This window comes from Bombina bombina, chromosome 9, assembly GCF_027579735.1.
Source record: "Bombina bombina isolate aBomBom1 chromosome 9, aBomBom1.pri, whole genome shotgun sequence".
NCBI classification, from domain to species: domain Eukaryota; kingdom Metazoa; phylum Chordata; class Amphibia; order Anura; family Bombinatoridae; genus Bombina; species Bombina bombina.
Genome location: NC_069507.1, coordinates 86,572,945 through 86,593,611, shown reverse-complemented (window position 1 = coordinate 86,593,611; position 20,667 = coordinate 86,572,945).

Below are 20,667 nucleotides of genomic sequence, written 5' to 3'. Positions count from 1 at the left end.
ATTTTGGTATATTTCATGCCACCATTTCACCGCCAAATGTCATCAAATAAAAAAAAAAGTTCACTTTTTCACAAATTTTGTCACAAACTTTAGGTTTCCCACTGAAATTATTTACAAACAGCTTCTGCAATTAAGGCACAAATGGTTGTAAATGCTTCTTTGGGATCCCCTTTGTTCAGAAATAGCAGACTTATATGGCTTTGGCATTGCTTTTTGGTAATTAGAAGGCCACTAAATGCTGCTGCGCACCACACGTAAATTATGCCCAGCAGTGAAGGGGTTAATTAGGTAGGTTGTAGGGAGCTTGCAGGGTTAATTTTAGCTTTAGGGTAGAGATCAGCCTCCCACCTGACACATCCCACCCCCTGATCCCTCCCAAACAGTTCTCTTCCCTCCCCCACCCCACAATTGTCCCCGCCATCTTAAGTACTGGCAGAAAGTCTGCCAGTACTAAATAAAAGGAGTTTTTCTTTTTTTTAATAAAAAAAAATAAAATGTTTTAGCTGTGATGGACCCCTGCCTTAGCCCCAACCTCCATGATCCCCCCCCCCCCCCAGCTCTCTAACCCTCTCCCCTACCTAATTGCCGCCATCTTGGGTACTGGCAGCTGTCTGCCAGTACCCAATTTGCCCCAAAAACAAGTGTTTTTTTTGCAATTTTTTGCAATTTTTAATGTTTTCTGTAGTGTAGCAGCCCCCCACAATACCCCAACCCCCTCCCCCTCCCAGATCCTTATATATTTATTTTTTTTTAATTCTTTTTTCCCCCCTCTTCCCTTCTCATTGGTGTCAGTGGCCAGCTAATTGCGCGCCCCCGCGCGCCCCCGCACGCTCCCGGCACCCGGCGTGCACATAGCACTTACAGGAACCGGATGCCGGGTAGCGATGGGCCGCCCACCCGCCTCCCTGATATGCTCCCACCCACCAACGAACCGGCACCATCGCTACCGGTGCAGAGAGGGCCACAGAGTGGCTCTCTCTGCATCGGAGTCTTCTGAAAAGGTATTGCAGGATGCCTCCATATGGAGGCATCACTGCAATACCCTGAGAGCTGCTGGAAGCGATTGCGATCGCTTCCAGCACTCTCTTAGACAACTGACGTACCAGGTACGTCTATTGTCATTAACTGGTTGTTAATGCATGACGTACCTGGTACGTCAGTTGTCATTAAGGGGTTAATAACTTTTTTTTTTTTTTTTTTTTACTAAAAGTGCTTAAAGGGATACTGAACCCAATTTTTTTTTTTTTTAAAGATTTAGAGCATAGTCTGGCTAAAGCAATGTTTCTCAACTCCAATCCTCAATTACCGCTAACAGACCAGATTTTCATGACATCTTAACTAGAGTACAGGTGACATATTTGGCTGATCAGTAACCATGGTTACTAGCCTGTTCTCACTCATCAAGATGCTTATCTCAATTGTGCTCTAATTAAGATATCATGAAAATCTGGCATGTTAAATGCTTTAGTCTTATTTTCTTATTTTTTATTTCTTGTTGTCTTGCAATACCCTGGTTGAGGTGATTATATGACTAGGGATGGGCGAATGTGTTTAAATTTGAATTTAAATGGTAGAACAAATTTTATTGTCGAAATTCGATTTGGAAAATCAAATGTTAAGAACGAATATTCTTTGAAATCCAAAAATCAAATGTGAGTTCCGGTTTTCAAATGTAACTTTAAATTTCAAATGTTGATTTCGATTTAGAATTTTGTTTTAATTTCAAACGTAAATTTCGATTTCGAATGTAACTTTTAATTTTAAAATTTGTTTTTAATTTTAAATATTACATTTATAAAGGATAAATGTAGATTAGAATTACTATTTTGAAATTAAATTTGAATTAAAATATTACATTTATAGAAGATAGCTGTAGATTAGAAATACTATTGTCGAAATTGAATATTCACATAAATGAGTTTGAAATTGAATGTTAGTAATATTTTTTAATTTGATGTAAAATACATAGCTAAACATTCGATTATTCAAAATAATATTTTCTAATGTTCTTTAAAATTTGAAAACCAACATTCGAAAATCTGATACACCCCAACAGATTTGCCAGATAAAGTGAAGATGTTAGGAAAACATCTCAGGGTTGGCAATGTCAGAGATAGCTGTTCTGCCTAGTATATTAAACAGTCCATCAGTCATGGAAGAGGGGCATACAAGTCTTGGCCTGAGACAGATGTTGGCTGTAGGAGACTCTATTATTAGAAAGGTTGATAGGGTAATTTGTCATCCAGAACATTTATAGAAAAAAGATGGCTTTCTTCCATTGGCTTGTGTTAGGCATATTGTGGAGCATATTGATAGATTGTTAGAGGGATCTGGGTTTGATACTGCAGTCATGATGAATATTGTTACTAATGAAGGAAAACCAAACAGAAATGGGCGGCACTAAATGGTAAAGAAATAATGAAATGATGTTTCCAAAAGTAAATAACAAAATATATTTATTGATACAAATGCATATTCCACTTAATAATGGTAAAATAGTCAAATATAGTAAAATTAGGACACCTGTGTCGATTTATACCTATGTATACCAAGTTTAAAATATTTCAAATAAATAGATTAATACCAGAAATTAATATTCCGTTATAGATCTCTAAAAATCACAATACATGAAACATATATACGAGATGTTCCTTTAATGTATCCAAAAAGTCTTATGAGATAGTAAATTTGTTTAAAAGAAAGTCTGTGTAGCAATTAGGTTTTCTATCCTCGGTGCTTGAGTGAAATAAAATACAATATCTGAAACGGTACTTATCGTTTAAGGGGATTCCCAAAATGTCCCAAACTTTTCAGCTCCTCTGTAATTTTTGGTTACCGTTTGTGCAATTATTGGGTCTTTTGGGTGATGTGAATCTGCAACGGTCTTACCATCTAAAGATAATGTACATTGTCTATCTGTGTTGTACCTAGTACTTGCAGCTCCTATTGCAACTTGTAGTCGCTGTTGGATCAAAGAATATCCCCATCTTTTCACCGGTTTATAGATTACCACTCCCTGTGGTTCCGGCCTGTTTAGCTGTTCCTGTATGGGGGATGGGAAACCGGTCCTCCGTGTATCCGTATGGGCTGCCTTTGTATAAGTTTCGATTGTATACTCCTTCAAACAGATCTTATAGATCTTTCTTCTCCTGGATGCAAGATGATAATGCAAAATGATTTGCGTGATGGTGTGTGTGAATGGGATGTCAAACCCACAGATGAATATTCCTCCGTTGTACAGGGTAAATGCAAGTGCTGGCACATAGTCCAAACTCTGCCACAGTGGTCAGGTGATCTACGCGTTTCGGCTTAGCACCTTTTTCAAGAACTTGAAAAAGGCGCTAAGTTGAAACGCGTAGATCACCTGCCCACTGTGGTCAGAACCACAGTGAGTGGTAATCTATAAACCAGCGGGGGATATTCTTTGATCCAACAGCGACTACAAGTTGTAAAAGGAGCTGCAAGTACTAGGAGACAACAACACCGACAGACAATGTACATTATCTTTAGACGGTAAGACCGTTCCAGATACACATCACCTAAAGGACCCAATAATTGCACAAACGGCAACCAAAAGTTACAGAGGAGCTGAAAGGTTTGGGACATTTTAGGAATCCCCTTAAACGATAAGTACTGATTGTACCCTACGCAGATGCTTCCCCTCCTTCTGCGACGGAAAGATATCGTGGCCCTCACTTAGGTTCTGTGACTTTATATCGAAAGGTAAAAAACCAAGACTTAGCCTTACAAAACTATATCTGCCTTATCTGAAAGGGGGACTAGGCCTACCAAATGTTTTATATTATAACTGGGCCTCTCTAGCGAAATTAGCTTTAGATTGGAAGCTAGGCACACAGCATTTTTCCCAAACACACTTGGAGGAATCGGTGTTGCCTAAGATATGATTATCTTTTTTACCGCATGCCACCTTCTTGGAATTACCAGTTACTTTGCAAACTCACCTTCTGTTTGGCGATCTTTAAATAAGCGTCTCGGCATAGTCCCATGTCACTCACCCTGCATACCCATTTGTGGGTACCCGAGATTCATACCTGGATCTCTATACCCAGTGTTTTACACTTGGAAAAACTTAGGCATTGATACTCTGACGAAGGTGCTAGATGGTCCTACAAAAACAATCCTACCATTTGAAACCCTCTGTAGAACATATTCAATTCCTCGACGTGATAGGTTTCCTTACATTCAATTGCGCCATTACAAAAATCATGTCATACATAACTCTACAACATTTTGGAATGCCATGTTACTGGACCCTGTGAACACACTGTTTCGCATGAATAGCTTTGCCATATCCCCAATATATACAATATTATTGCAAACTGGGGTTCCCTCAATAAATCTTCTTAACATATGGAATAAAATAGTAGTTAGAGTACATTCAACTGATATGATACATAAGAGTTTTACATGTGCATGGTCAGCAACTCTAGCATCAGATCTTAGAGAGTCCCAAATTAGGGTTATATATCAAGATTACCTAATCCCCAATAGACTAACCAAGTGAAGAAAAGACTTCATAAATGTTTGTGGCAAATGCTTCTTTTCAGACCCAGACTTCCTACACTACCTCTGGTACTGTCCCAAGTTCCGGAAATACTGGGGTTGTATCTCCTTTTGGTTGTCGAAGATAACTGACATTCTATATCCCTTATACTTTTACATATATTATTTTTTTACCAGCTCCCACTCAAAGGACAGAATAGAACATTTCTAGTGAATAGCCTATTGTTGGCTAGGAAATGTCTTTTTTTTGTAAATGGCTCCACAAGGAAGCACCTTTTATTGTGTTTTTGAAAAGAACAATGTTGCAATATTTAATTTGTGAGCAATTTAACACTGTGTTTAATGTTTCGGCCAGGACACCCCGCATTATTGAAAAGTGGAAATTATATTTAGAATTCTTAGACATACCAACCAGGCGACAGGTTTTATTTCCTTTTAGGAACACATTATATATGCAAGAAGCGAATCTCAAGGGAGAATGGAACATATGGGGAAACTGATATGAGTGATTATAACTATGTAGGCCTACGGTATACTTATAATGATATTAGATTATATACAGCGCCAACATTACAAGATACAGCCTCCCAAAATGAGATCCCTAAAAACTCAAAAGCAATAGATATGAATGAAAGGAGGGAGAGCCAAAAATGCTAAAGAATCTACATATACTATAGAGGACACTATTATTAATATTTTTATTGGACATTATTTTTATAATTTTTATTGGACACTATTTTTTCTAACACTAATTTTTGAACACTTACAGTCACAGCAAAGACTGGTATTAATTTCTCATTATTTTGAGAACACATATGCTTAGGAATTAACTTACTATTTTTATTGTTTTTAATTGTCTTTGTGGACTGTGTATAGGGTACCCTATTACATATAATTTGTTATAAATTTACTTTTTAACTACATGGGTATACTTAGAATGGTTTAGGTTAGTCTAGTGGTATTTTCAGATCTGTGTTTTTTGTTGTTGTTTTTTTTTTTTTTTTCATTTGTTCTGTGTGTGTTTTATGTATGTTTTTGATATTTTTGTATATTTTACTATACATATGTCTTGCTGTAGGGAAAAAAGGGAATTATTAGCAGTTGAGGACATCCTCCCTTGTGGTAGCCTTAATCCAGACAGATACAATGGACTTTGTTTTGTTTTTTTTCTTTATAAAATTTTTATGTAAGTCTATTGGACTGGATTGCTATGTATTGTACCTTTTTTTGAGTGTGTGACAAATACAACTGTTTAATAATAATAAAAAATAAAAAAAAAATGATAAGTACCGTTTCAGATATTCAGCTAGATTACGAGTTTTGCGTTATGAGTGAAAAAGCATCGTTATGCTTCATAACGCTGCTTTTTCCCTAACGCCACTATTACAAGTCTTGTAGGTATAGGTGTACCGCACATCTTTTTGGCCGTCCCGCAACGTCAGTACCGCACTTTTAAAAAAGTCATTTTTCAATGGGACTTCCATAGCGCTGGTATTACGAGTTTGCCTGGGAGGCCAAAAAGTGAGCAGTACACCCTATAACCACAAGATCCGTACCGCCATCTAAAGTCAGTAGTTATAAGTTTTACGTTACAAATCTGTAGCATAAAACTCATAACTAAAGTGTTAAAAAGTACACTAACACCCATAAACTACCTAGTAACCCCTAAACCGAGGCCCTCCCGCATCGCAAACACTAAATAAAATTATTAACCCCTATTCCGTCACTCCCCGACATCGTTCCCACTATAATAAACCTATTAACCCCTAAACCGCCCCCCTACCGCATCACAAACACTATTTAAAGATTATTAACCCCTAATCTGCCGTCCACCCACACCGCCACTATAATAAACCTATTAACCACTAAACCGCAACAAAATATACTAAAATAAATTATTAACCCCTAAACCTCTGACCTCCCATCCAAGATGTCCCGTATATTCCTATTGGCTGAAAGATTTCTATAAGCCAATAGGAATTAAAGAGAAAAAACCTATTGGCTGTTGCAATCAGCCAATAGGGTTAAGCTTTCATCCTATTGGCTGATGGGAACAGCCAATAGAATGAGAGCTGAATCCTATTGGCTAATTAGATCAGCCAATATAATGAAAGCTTAATCCTATTGGCTGATTGCAACAGCCAATAGGATTTTTTCCCCTTTAATTCCTATTGGCTGATAGAAATCTGTCAGCCAATAGGAATGTAAGGGACACCATCTTGGATGACGTCACTTAAAGGGAACCTTCATTTTCCAGTGACAACCATAAGAAGAGGATGCTCCGCGCCGGATGTCTTGAAGATGGACCCACTCCCCGCCTGATGGATAAAGATAGAACATGCCGTCTGGATAAAGACTTCTTCGTGCTTGGATGAGGACTTTGCCGGATGGATGAAAATCGAAAAGGCCGCCTGGATGAAGACTTCTTTCCGCTTGGATGAGGACTTTGCCGTCTGGATGAGGATGGATGTCTGGACTTCGATAACTGTAAGTGGATCGTCGGGGGTTAGTGTTAGGTTTTTTTAAGGGTTTTTGGGTGGGGCTTTTTTTTAGCTTAGGGTTTGGGCAATGTAAAAGAGCTAAATGCACTTTTAAGGGCAATGCCCATCCAAATGAAAAGAGGGAATTGTTTCAATACAAGGATTGAAAAATGTACACTTATTAGCACTCAAATCTGAAAGAAAGTGGCTTATAAATTAGAACATGTAGTTCCAAAGGGAAGACGGTCTATGCCGTGGTAATTAAAATATAACCTTTATTGGGATTTAATTAAAAATATGGTCCACAAAACAAACACAAACATTTATAAATAAAAACACAGAATGTGTTGAGGAGGATTAAAAGTTTGGCTTAAAGCCTAACAACAATTCACTGCCCAGTGAATTGTTGTTAGGCTTTAAGCCAAACTTTTAATTAGCGAATGTTGAGCAAAGATACAGCACTTAGCTGCGTTATCTAAACCACGTTGTTATAACTTTGAATGGCGATTAGCCAAGTGTATGAATGAATGGTGGAATTAACTTGCATCTAAGTCAATGGGCCATTAATACAAAAGATTTAGCTAACTATAGCAGTACGTTGCAGCGTTGTTAAAACCACGTCAATACAATATAGAATGGCTAACAGCTAATTGTATGAATGAATGGTGGACCGTCTCACAACTAAGTTAATGGGCCAGTAATATGAAACGTAAAGCTAACTGTAGTGCATTGCATAACAATAGCATGCGATGTTATTAGTATCTAATCATTCAATACCGCTTGTGTGAAGCCCTTGGGCATTTGAGTTAAATACTCTTAGAAATACGATAAAACAACCTGTGTATAAATTCACGCTGTATGGACTCTTATAACCATTATATTTAAAAGGCAACATTTGTATCAATTAGTGGAATTTATACACACCCTTGAAATTGTTACACCTATGTGTTAGACACTGTGGTTTTCTTATTTAGTTATACTACCTACTACAACCTGTGTACACCATATTGATGTGCAACTTAACCCATTACTATAACCCTATTAAGAATATAGCCACACTTGTCACTATAATTCAAGGATAATATCGGTACATGACACTAATCACATGTCCAGCAGTTAATGGTTCATAAGTACTAACATTAATGCGTACTATTCATTAAAAGATCGTGCATCTATATAACCTAACCCGAAAGGGGAACCATATTGTGCAAATATCCTTAAGGGCCAAATCAAGTGGTCACTCTGCTCTATATCCTAGTGTGACCAGAGCCAATAATAATATTTTAAAATAACGGCCATAATCTAACAATTACAATTAAGCTAGCAAACCCTGCTTTATTAACAAAAAGAGTAATTTAAAGATCACAATACTGGATCACCAATAGAATTAAGAGTACAATAAGATGTGAAGTACATACATAATCTTATCAGAAGTATGAATACTACGACCATGAGAAATTGAATGTTTAAGTTCAAGAATTACGCATACTTATACTTATAAGCACTATACTGTACACCAAACTCGCTACAATAAGGGAATATCCTCTTGACCAGGAACACTCTCATCCTGGGCTAAGAGTCAATTCTCTATACATTTGCCTACGTTTGGCATTTCATACTTAGTACACAGTATACTCCTCAACATTCTGTGTTTTTATTTATAAAAGTTTGTGTTTGTTTTGTGGACCATATTTTTAATTAAATCCCAATAAAGTTTATATTTTAATTACCACGGCATAGACCGTCTTCCCTTTGGAACTACATGTTCTAATTTATAAGCCACTTTCTTTTAGATGTGAGTGCTAATAAGTGTACATTTTTCAATCCTTGTATTGAAACAATTCCCTCTTTTCAGAATAAAACAGTACACAGCACCTAACTTTCATTATTACAGCAAGGTAAATTACCTGTCTTAATTATTATAGAGCATCATAAGAATACCAGATAGTAGTGCCATTAGTTTTCTTTTTTTCGTTTAATGCCCATCCAAATGCCCTTTTCAGGCCAATGGTTAGCTTAGGTTTATTTAGATATGTTTTTATTTGGTGAGGTTGGTTGGTTGGGTGGTGGATTTTACTGTTGGGGGGGTGTTTGTATTTTTTTTACAGGTAAAAGAGCTAATTTCTTTGGGGCAATGCCCAGCAAAAGGCCCTTTTAAGGGCCATTGGCAGTTTAGTGTAGGCTAGGGTTTTTTTTAATTTTGAAGGTGCTTTTTTATTTCGATAGGGCTATTAGATTAGGACTAATTCGTTTTTTTTTTATAATTTCTTTTTTTCTTTTTTGTAATTTAGTGGGGGGGGTTTGTAAGTTAGAAAATTGTATTTTAATAATTTATTTTATTTTATTGTAATGTTAGCTTTTAGTGTAAGGAAGGTTAGGTTTTATTTTACAGGTAACTTTGTATTTATTTTAACTAGGTAGTTAGCAAATAGTTAATAACTATTTACTAACTAGTCTACCTAGTTGAAATAAATACAAACTTAGCTGTGAAATAAAAATAAAACCTAAGATAGCTACAATATAACTATTAGTTATATTGTAGCTAACTTAGGTTTTATTTTACAGGTACATATGTATTTAGTTTTAAATAGGAATTATTTAGGTAATAATTGTAAGGTTTATTTAGATTTATTTTAATTATATTTAAGTTAGGGGGTATTAGGTTTAGACATGGGCTTAGGGTTACGTTAGGGTTATGCTTAGGTTTAAGGGTTAATATATTTATTTAGTGTTAGTGATGTTAGGGTGTTAGGTTTAAACATAACTTTTTTTTTCCCCATAGACATCAATCGGGCTGCGTTACAGAGCTTTTGTTTCCGCAATCGCAGGTGTTAGGCTTCTTTTTTGCTGGCTCTCCCCATTGATGTCTATGGGGAAATCGTACACAAGCATGTCAAAGTAGCGCTTGTATTTCGGTGCAGTATGGAGCTCAACGCCACCATATCGCCCGCACAAGTCTGCTTTCTCAAAACCTGTAATAGCAGCGCTATAGGGAGGTGAAATAAGGCTGCTTTAGTGGCAGTCGTTAATTTCCCTATAGCGCTGAAAACTCGTAATCTAGCTGATTGTATTTTATTTCACTCAAGCACCCAGGTTTGAATAACTTATTGCTACACAGACTCTCTTTTAAACAAATTTACTATCTCATAAGACTTTTTTGATACATTAAAGGAACATCTAGTATATATGTTTCATGTATTGTGATTTTTAGAGATCTATAACAAAATATTTATTTCTGGTATTAATCTATTTATTTGATATATTTTAAACTTGGTAATACCTACATAGGTATATATCGACACCGGTGTCCTAATTTTACTATATTTTACAATTTTACCATTATTAGGTGGTTTATGCATTTGTATCAATAAATATATTTTGTTATTTACTTTTGGAAACCTCGTTTCATTCTTTTTCTTAAAACGCTATTTTTTAGGAGTATAGTGTTTTAATTTTGGGTTATCAGCAGCTTACTGGTGCATATAAGCTATACCTCTTGTTGTATCTACTAATGAAGGAATCAGCGGGAGATTGAGTATCCTAAAAAATGACTTGAGGAAGTTTGGTAGCAAGCTTAAAGCAAGGACCTCCAGGGTAATATTTTCAGAAATATATTAACATTTTAGAGCACTAGGCTGACTTTTCACTTGGGTACAATTTGTACAGTTAGGATGGATTACACCTGAATGACATGAATGTGTAATGTTCGTGGGATATTTCCCAATCAGACTAAACTTGGCCAGTAGTTTTCTTATCCCGGCGTCAAGTGGAAGGATAAGGAAATATCCCAGAACAAAGTGAGTTCAAGAAATGAGGTAAGCAGTACTGATGGTAGACAGGGCAGTCCTTCACAGAAACAAGAGAAAGGCAATCCAGCAGATTAGCAGTACAGGGGTAATCAGCACAATAGCCAGGAACAGGCAGAGGTCAGCAACAAAGGTAATCCAGCAGTTTAGCAGCTCAGGGGTAAACCAGGAGGATGGCCAGGAACAGGCAGAGGTCAGCAACAAAGTTAATCCAGCAGTTTAGCAGTTCAGCTGTAAAGCAGTAGAATGGTCAGACAGGCAGAGTTCAGCAATGGCAAGGCAATCCATCAACTTAGTGGTTAAACAAGCAGAGTTTTCAGGCAGAGTTCGGCAATGGTAAGGCAAACCAGCCATTCAGGGGTTAAACAGACAGAGTGGTAAGACAGCAGAGTTTAGCAATGGTAAGGCAATGCAGCAATTCAGGGGTTAAACAGGTAGAGTGGTCAGACAAGTAGAGTTCAGCAATTGTAAGGCAATCCAGCAATATCATCAGTACAAGCACCCAGGAAAACTCAAAGTGAATACCTATACTTGGGCAGTGAAGAGAAGTGAAGGAGGTACTTACATAGGCACCTTTTCGCACCAAGAAGACCTCCCAGGTGAATCTAGAGCGGCATTGGATACTACGATGTTCGGCAAAGACGTCATTGCCGTGCGCACACAACAACCACTGTGACCATGGCAATGGCCATGCTCACGAGCTGCGAGTCACGCCGCGATCATAGCCACGGCTATGATCATGGAGGAGCAGCGTGACAGGATGCAGATGTGTTGTTGGAGAGGATGGTAGCACGCTTAGAGAATCTTTTAAACTTGGCAAAAGGGGGAAGAATCAGTCCAAACATAATAGAACCGAGAGATCAGTCTGTGAATATCCCACACCTAGAATATCTCAAGGAAGGGATGACAGAAGGGTACAGTTTGGAAATGTCACATTAGAAAGTTTGGAGGAATGTACACCAAGTAGCAGCAGAAAGCACATGAAAAACAAATGTATGACAGCAAATGCAAGAAGCATGATGAGTAAAATGGGGATCTGGAACTCTAAGCTGCAGAAGAGGACTATGATATTATCAGTATAACTGAAACCTGGTGGGATGATTCAGATGACTGGGAAGATAACTTAGAGGGTTAAACTTTATAGATATGTGCATGGCGAAAAAATTTGGTTCGGATCGATTCGGATTTATTCGAATTCGGAAAAATTCAAATCAATTCGGTTCGGATTCATTTGGATTCAAATAAATTCAGCTGGATTCGGTTCGGTTCAGAAATTCGGTGGGATGTGCTGTGTATTAGACTAGTATTATGTACTTGTATATTAGGTGTAACCCATAGCAGAGTGATATAATCTAATATACTGTACAATACTAGTGTAATCCATGGCCATCCAAATCTACCGAATAAATCCGAACTAATTCGGATTTATTTGGTAAATTCTGCACTATTTTAATTCGGAAACCCGAATCGATCCGAATCCCGAATTTTACGAATTCGGCCGAATTTCCGAATCGATCCGAAATGAATCGCACATGTCTAATACTTTATTTAGGAGGGATGGGAGTAATAAAAGGGGTGGAGGAAGTTGCATGTATATTAAACCTGACCTTAAACCTACAATAAGGGAATTTATGTATGATGATACTGGGGATAATGTAGAGACCCTGTGGGTTGAAATTAAGAGTGGGGGAACAATATATAAAAAAATATTACTAGGAAAATGCTACAAGCCCCCCAACATTAGTGACATGGAGGAAACTCAACTACTAATGCAAATAGGAAAAGTTGCTTATAATACCAATGCTGTAATCATGGGATAATGTTAACTACCCTGACATAAACTGGGTCAATGAAACTAGTAATGCAACTAAGAGAGAGAGATTTGTAAATGTTCTCAGGGATAACTTCATGTAACAATTAATAGTGAAGCCAACTAGGAATAAAGCAATATTGCATTTAGTGCTATCAATCGATACAGATATAATATCAAACATAGAAGTCAAAGAACATTTGGATAACAGTGACCATAACATAGTCACATATGAAATCACTTTCCATAAGCAGTGTTATAAGGGTTCAACTAAGACTTTTAATTTTAAGAAATCACAATTAAATGATTTAAGGAAATCTTTAAACAATATAAATTGGAACAAAGTATTGTCTAATAAAAAACAAAGTTGCCAAAATTGAAAATGAAAGATTAATTGCAAAGGATTTTTAGTCAAGACCTAAAAGGTTTTTTAAGTACATAAATGACAACAACAAAAATCGAAGGACAAAATAGGTACATTAAAATGTGTGAAGGGTAGCATGATTAACAGTGACAGGGAGAAGGCTGAGGTACTAAACCAGTTATTTTCTTCAGTATACACAAGAGAGGAACCAATGGGAGATACTTTGAAACAAACTAGAACATACAAACCCATACCATTAACTGGGTTACCTCTAGAGGATATCAGGGAAAAAACTGGATAATATTAAGGTAAATAAAATTCCAGGCCCAGATGGAATACACCCAAGGGTTTTATGGAAATTTAGCACTGTTATAGCCAAACCTCTACTCTTATTTTTTTAAGACTCATTATCCTCAGGCATAGTACCCAAGGACTAGCGTAAAGCTTATGTGGTGCCACTTTTAAAAAGGGAAGAAGGGCTGATCCAGGAAGCTGTAGACCAGTTAGTCTGACATCAATAGTGGGGAAGACACTTGAAGGGATTATAAGGGATTATATTGATGAGTATATTCGTGTAAACAAGATTATCAATTCAAATAAGCCTGGTTTTATGAGAAATATATAATTTCAAACTAATCTAATTAGATTCTATGAGGAAATAGGTAAAAATATATATAAAGGGGAATCCGTTGATGTGATATACTTGGATTTTGCAAAGGTATTTGATAAAGAGATTAAAGTACAAAATTAAGGGACTGGGAATTTCAAAAAATGTTAGCTCATGGAAAAATTACTGGATAAAAGACAGGGAGCAACAAGTAGTAGCAAATGGATCATACTCAGATTGGACAAAGGTAATCAGTGGAGTCCCCCAGGGATCAGTACTGGGCCCTGTTCTTTTTCATATTTTTATTAATGACTTGAAGCAAAGATTAAATAGCAACATCTCTATTTTTGCAGAATATGCAAAGTTGTGTAAGGTCATTAGGTCAGTGAAGGATGAACTTGCTTTACAATGGGGATCTACAAAAAATAGAAGAATGAGCAGGTAAATGGAAAATAAGATTTATTAAGGGACAGTCTAGTCCAAAATAAACTTTCATGAATAAGATAAGATGTCATTTTAAACAACTTTCAAGTTTACTTTTATCACCAATTTTACTTTGTTTTCTTGGTATGCTTAGTTGAAGGCTAAACCTAGGAGATTCATATGCTAAGTTTTTAGACCTCGAAGGCTGCCTCTTATCTGAATGCATTTTGACAGTTTTTCCCTACTAGAGGGTGTTAGTTAATGTGTGTCATATAGATAACACTGTGTTCCCGCTTGTGGAGTTACCTAGGAGTAAGCGCTGATTGGCTAAAATGCAAGTCTGTTAAAAGAACTGAAATAAGGGGGCAGTTTGCAGAGGCTTAGATACAAGATAATCACAGAGGTAAAAAGTGAATTAATATAACTGTGTTGATTATGCAAAACTAAGGAATGGATAATAAAGGGATTATCTAACAATAAAAATTCTGGTGTAGACTGTGCGTTTAATACTGGAAAATGCAAGGTTCTACATTTTAAAAGTAAAAATTAGCAGGCAACCTATTATTTCAATTGTATTAGACTTACCAAAACAGAGGAGGAAAGGAATTTGGGAGTAGTAATAGATAACAAGCTAAAGATAGGTGCACAATGCAGGGCAGTGGATTTTAAGGCTAATAAGATACTAGCATGTGAGAAGCAGTGATGCAAGGGAGGAAAGCATAATTATGTCACTATATAAATCCTTAGTAAGACCTCATCTTGAGAATAGAGTGCAGTTCTGGGGACCAATCTCAGAAAAAGACATTGCAAACTTAGAAAAAGTTAAGAGAAGGACCATAAAGCTAATAAGGGGGAGAATTTAAGGTGAGAGGAGAGGTTATCCAAACTGGGTTTGTTTTCTTTAGAAAAAAGAGGCTTGAGAGGTGACATCATTACTTTATATAAATATATTCAAAGCCCATCAGGGGCGGACTGACAAGTCAGGCAAATCGGCCCTGGCCTGAGGGCCCGGCTTCTTAAAGGGACATTAAACACTTTCGGCTAGATTTAGAGTTCTGCGGCCAAAGGGGTGCGTTAGCTACGCGTGATTTTTCCCCCCGCACCTTTTAAATACCGCAGGTATTTAGAGTTCACAGAATGGCTGCGTTAGGCTCCAAAAAAGGGAGCGTAGAGCATATTTACTGCCACTGCAATTCTAAATACCAGCGTTGCTTACAGACGCGGCCAGCTTCAAAAACGTGCTCGTGCACGATTCCCCCATAGAAAACAATGGGGCAGTTTAACACCTGTAAAAAAGCAGCGTTCAGCTCCTAACGCAGCCCCATTGTTTACTATGGGGAAACACTTCGTAAGTCTGCACCTAACACCCTAACGTGTACCCCGAGTCTAAACACCCCTAACCTTACACTTATTAACTCCTAATCTGCCGCCCCCGCTATCGCTGACACCTGCATATTTTTTTAACCCCTAATCTGCCGCTCCGTATACCGCCGCAACCTACATTATCCCTATGTACCCCTAATCTGCTGCCCCTAACACCGCCGACCCCTATATTATATTTATTAACCCCTAATCTGCCCCCCACAACGTCGCCGCCAGCTACCTACAATAATTAACCCTTAATCTGCCGATCGGATCTCGCCGCTAGTCTAATAAATGGATTAACCCCTAAAGGTAAATCTAACCCTAACACTAACACCCCCCTAAGTTAAATCTAACGAAATAAATTAACTCTTATTATATAAATTATTCCTATTTAAAGCTAAATACTTACCTGTAAAATAAACCCTAATATAGCTACAATTTAAATTATAATTATATTGTAGCTATTTTAGGATTAATATTTATTTTACAGGAAACTTTGTAATTATTTTAAACAGGTACAATAGCTATTAAATAGTTAATAACTATTTAATAGCTAAAATAGTTAAAATAATTACAAAATTACCTGTAAAATAAATCCTAACCTAAGTTACAATTAAACCTAACACTACACTAGCAATAAATAAATTAAATAAAATACCTACAATTATCTACAATTAAACCTAACACTACACTATCAATAAATTAATTAAATAAAATACCTACAATTATCTACAATTAAACCTAATACTACACTATCAATAAATTAATTAAATACAATACCTACAAATAAATACAATGAAATAAGCTAACTAAAGTACAAAAAATAAAAAACAACTAAGTTACAAAAAATAAATTTTTTTTTACAAACATTAGAAAAATATTACAACAATTTTAAACTAATTACACCTACTCTAAGCCCCCTAATAAAATAACAAAGCCCCCAAAATAAAAAAATGCCCTACCCTATTCTAAATTAAAAAAGTTCAAAGCTCTTTTGCACGATTCCCCCATAGAAAACAATGGGGCAGTTTGAGCTGAAAAAAAACCTAACACCTGCAAAAAAGCAGCGTTCAGCTCCTAACGCAGCCCCATTGTTTACTATGGGGAAACACTTCCTAAGTCTGCACCTAACACCCTAACGTGTACCCCGAGTCTAAACACCCCTAACCTTACACTTGTTAACCCCTAATCTGCCGCCCCCGCTATCGCTGACACCTGCATATTTTTTTAACCCCTAATCTGCCGCTCCGTATACCGCTGCAACCTACATTATCCCTATGTACCCCTAATCTGCTGCCCCTAACACCGCCGACCCCTATATTATATTTATTAACCCCTAATCTGCCCCCACAACGTCGCCGCCAGCTACCTACAATAATTAACCCCTAATCTGCCGATCGGATCTCGCCGCTAGTCTAATAAATGGATTAACCCCTAAAGCTAAATCTAACCCTAACACTAACACCCCCCTAAGTTAAATCTAACGAAATAAATTAACTCTTATTATATAAATTATTCCTATTTAAAGCTAAATACTTACCTGTAAAATAAACCCTAATATAGCTACAATTTAAATTATAATTATATTGTAGCTATTTTAGGATTAATATTTATTTTACAGGAAACTTTGTAATTATTTTAAACAGGTACAATAGCTATTAAATAGTTAATAACTATTTAATAGCTAAAATAGTTAAAATAATTACAAAATTACCTGTAAAATAAATCCTAACCTAAGTTACAATTAAACCTAACACTACACTAGCAATAAATAAATTAAATAAAATACCTACAATTATCTACAATTAAACCTAACACTACACTATCAATAAATTAATTAAATAAAATACCTACAATTATCTACAATTAAACCTAATACTACACTATCAATAAATTAATTAAATACAATACCTACAAATAAATACAATGAAATAAGCTAACTAAAGTACAAAAAATAAAAAACAACTAAGTTACAAAAAATAAAAATTTTTTTACAAACATTAGAAAAATATTACAACAATTTTAAACTAATTACACCTACTCTAAGCCCCCTAATAAAATAACAAAGCCCCCAAAATAAAAAAATGCCCTACCCTATTCTAAATTAAAAAAGTTCAAAGCTCTTTTGCACGATTCCCCCATAGAAAACAATGGGGCAGTTTGAGCTGAAAAAAAACCTAACACCTGCAAAAAAGCAGCGTTCAGCTCCTAACGCAGCCCCATTGTTTACTATGGGGAAACACTTCCTAAGTCTGCACCTAACACCCTAACGTGTACCCCGAGTCTAAACACCCCTAACCTTACACTTGTTAACCCCTAATCTGCCGCCCCCGCTATCGCTGACACCTGCATATTTTTTTAACCCCTAATCTGCCGCTCCGTATACCGCTGCAACCTACATTATCCCTATGTACCCCTAATCTGCTGCCCCTAACACCGCCGACCCCTATATTATATTTATTAACCCCTAATCTGCCCCCACAACGTCGCCGCCAGCTACCTACAATAATTAACCCCTAATCTGCCGATCGGATCTCGCCGCTAGTCTAATAAATGGATTAACCCCTAAAGCTAAATCTAACCCTAACACTAACACCCCCCTAAGTTAAATCTAACGAAATAAATTAACTCTTATTATATAAATTATTCCTATTTAAAGCTAAATACTTACCTGTAAAATAAACCCTAATATAGCTACAATATAAATTATAATTATATTGTAGCTATTTTAGGATTAATATTTATTTTACAGGCAACCTTGTAATTATTTTAAACAGGTACAATAGCTATTAAATAGTTAATAACTATTTAATAGCTAAAATAGTTAAAATAATTACAAAATTACCTGTAAAATAAATCCTAACCTAAGTTACAATTAAACCTAACACTACACTAGCAATAAATAAATTAAATAAAATTCCTACAATTATCTACAATTAAACCTAACACTACACTATCAATAAATTAATTAAATAAAATACCTACAATTATCTACAATTAAACCTAACACTACACTATCAATAAATTAATTAAATACAATACCTACAAATAAATACAATGAAATAAACTAACTAAAGTACAAAAAATAAAAAAGAACTAAGTTACAAAAAATAAAAAAATATTTACAAACATTAGAAAAATATTACAACAATTTTAAACTAATTACACCTACTCTAAGCCCCCTAATAAAATAACAAAGCCCCCAAAATAAAAAAATGCCCTACCCTATTCTAAATTAAAAAAGTTCAAAGCTCTTTTACCTTACCAGCCCTGAAAAGGGCCCTTTGCGGGGCATGCCCCAAAGAATTCAGCTCTTTTGCCTGTAAAAAAAAACCATACAATACCCCCCCCAACATTACAACCCACCACCCACATACCCCTAATCTAACCCAAACCCCCCTTAAATAAACCTAACACTAAGCCCCTGAAGATCTCCCTACCTTGTCTTCACCTCACCGGGCTCAGCGATCGGTCCAGAAGAGGGTCCGAAGTCTTGATCCAAGCGGCGGCTGAAGAACTCCATCATCGGGCTGAAGTCGGAAGTCCATCATCGGGATGAAGTCTTCTATCAAGCCGCATCTTCAATCTTCTTTCTTCCGGAGCGGAGCCATCTTCTTCCCAGCCGACGCGGATCCAACCTCTTCAAGCGACGCCTACTCGACGAATGACGGTTCCTTTAAATGACGTCATCCAAGATGGCGTCCCTCGAATTCCGATTGGCTGATAGGATTCTATCAGCCAATCGGAATTAAGGTAGGAATATTCTGATTGGCTGATGGAATCAGCCAATCAGATTCAAGTTCAATCCGATTGGCTGATCCAATCAGCCAATCAGATTGAGCTCGCATTCTATTGGCTGATCGGAAGAGCCAATAGAATGCAAGCTCAATCTGATTGGCTGATTGGATCAGCCAATCGGATTGAACTTGAATCTGATTGGCTGATTCCATCAGCCAATCAGAATATTCCTACCTTAATTGCGATTGGCTGATAGAATCCTATCAGCCAATCGGAATTCGAGGGACGCCATCTTGGATGATGTCATTTAAAGGAACCGTCATTCGACGAGTAGGCGTCGCTTGAAGATGTTGGATCCACGTCGGCTGGGAAGAAGATGCCTCCGCTCCGCTCCGAAAGAAAGAAGATTGAAGATGCGGCTTGATAGAAGACTTCCTCCCGATGATGGACTTCCGACTTCAGCCCGATGATGGAGTTCTTCAGCCGCCGCTTGGATCAAGACTTCGGACCCTCTTCTGGACCGATCGCTGAACCCGGTGAGGTGAAGACAAAGTAGGGAGATCTTCAGGGGCTCGGTGTTAGGTTTGTTTAAGGGGGGTTTGGGTTAGATTAGGGGTATGTGGGTTGTGGGTTGTAATGTTGGGGGGGGTATTGTATGGGGGTTTTTTTACAGGCAAAAGAGCTGAATTCTTTGGGGCATGCCCCGCAAAGGGCCCTTTTCAGGGCTGGTAAGGTGAAAGAGCTTTGAACTTTTTTAATTTAGAATAGGGTAGGGCATTTTTTTATTTTGGGGGGCTTTGTTATTTTATTAGGGGGCTTAGAGTAGGTGTAATTAGTTTAAAATTGTTGTAATATTTTTCTAATGTTTGTAAATATTTTTTTATTTTTTGTAACTTAGTTCTTTTTTATTTTTTGTACTTTAGTTAGTTTATTTCATTGTATTTATTTGTAGGTATTGTATTTAATTAATTTATTGATAGTGTAGTGTTAGGTTTAATTGTAGATAATTGTAGGTATTTTATTTAATTAATTTATTGATAGTGTAGTGTTAGGTTTAATTGTAGATAATTGTAGGTATTTTATTTAATTTATGTATTGCTAGTGTAGTGTTAGGTTTAATTGTAACTTAGGTTAGGATTTATTTTACAGATAATTTTGTAATTATTTTAACTATTTTAGCTATTAAATAGTTATTGTACCTGTTTAAAATAATTACAAAGTTGCCTGTAAAATAAATATTAATCCTAAAATAGCTACAATATAATTATAATTTATATTGTAGCTATATTAGGGTTTATTTTACAGGTAAGTATTTAGCTTTAAATAGGAATAATTTATATAATAAGAGTTAATTTATTTCGTTAGATATAAATTATATTTAACTTAGGGGGGTGTTAGGGTTAAGGTTAGACTTAGCTTTAGGGGTTAATAAATGTATTATAGTAGCGGTGAGCTCCGGTCGGCAGATTAGGGGTTAATACTTGAAGTTAGGTGTTGGCGATGTTAGGGAGGGCAGATTAGGGGTTAATACTATTTATTATAGGGTTATT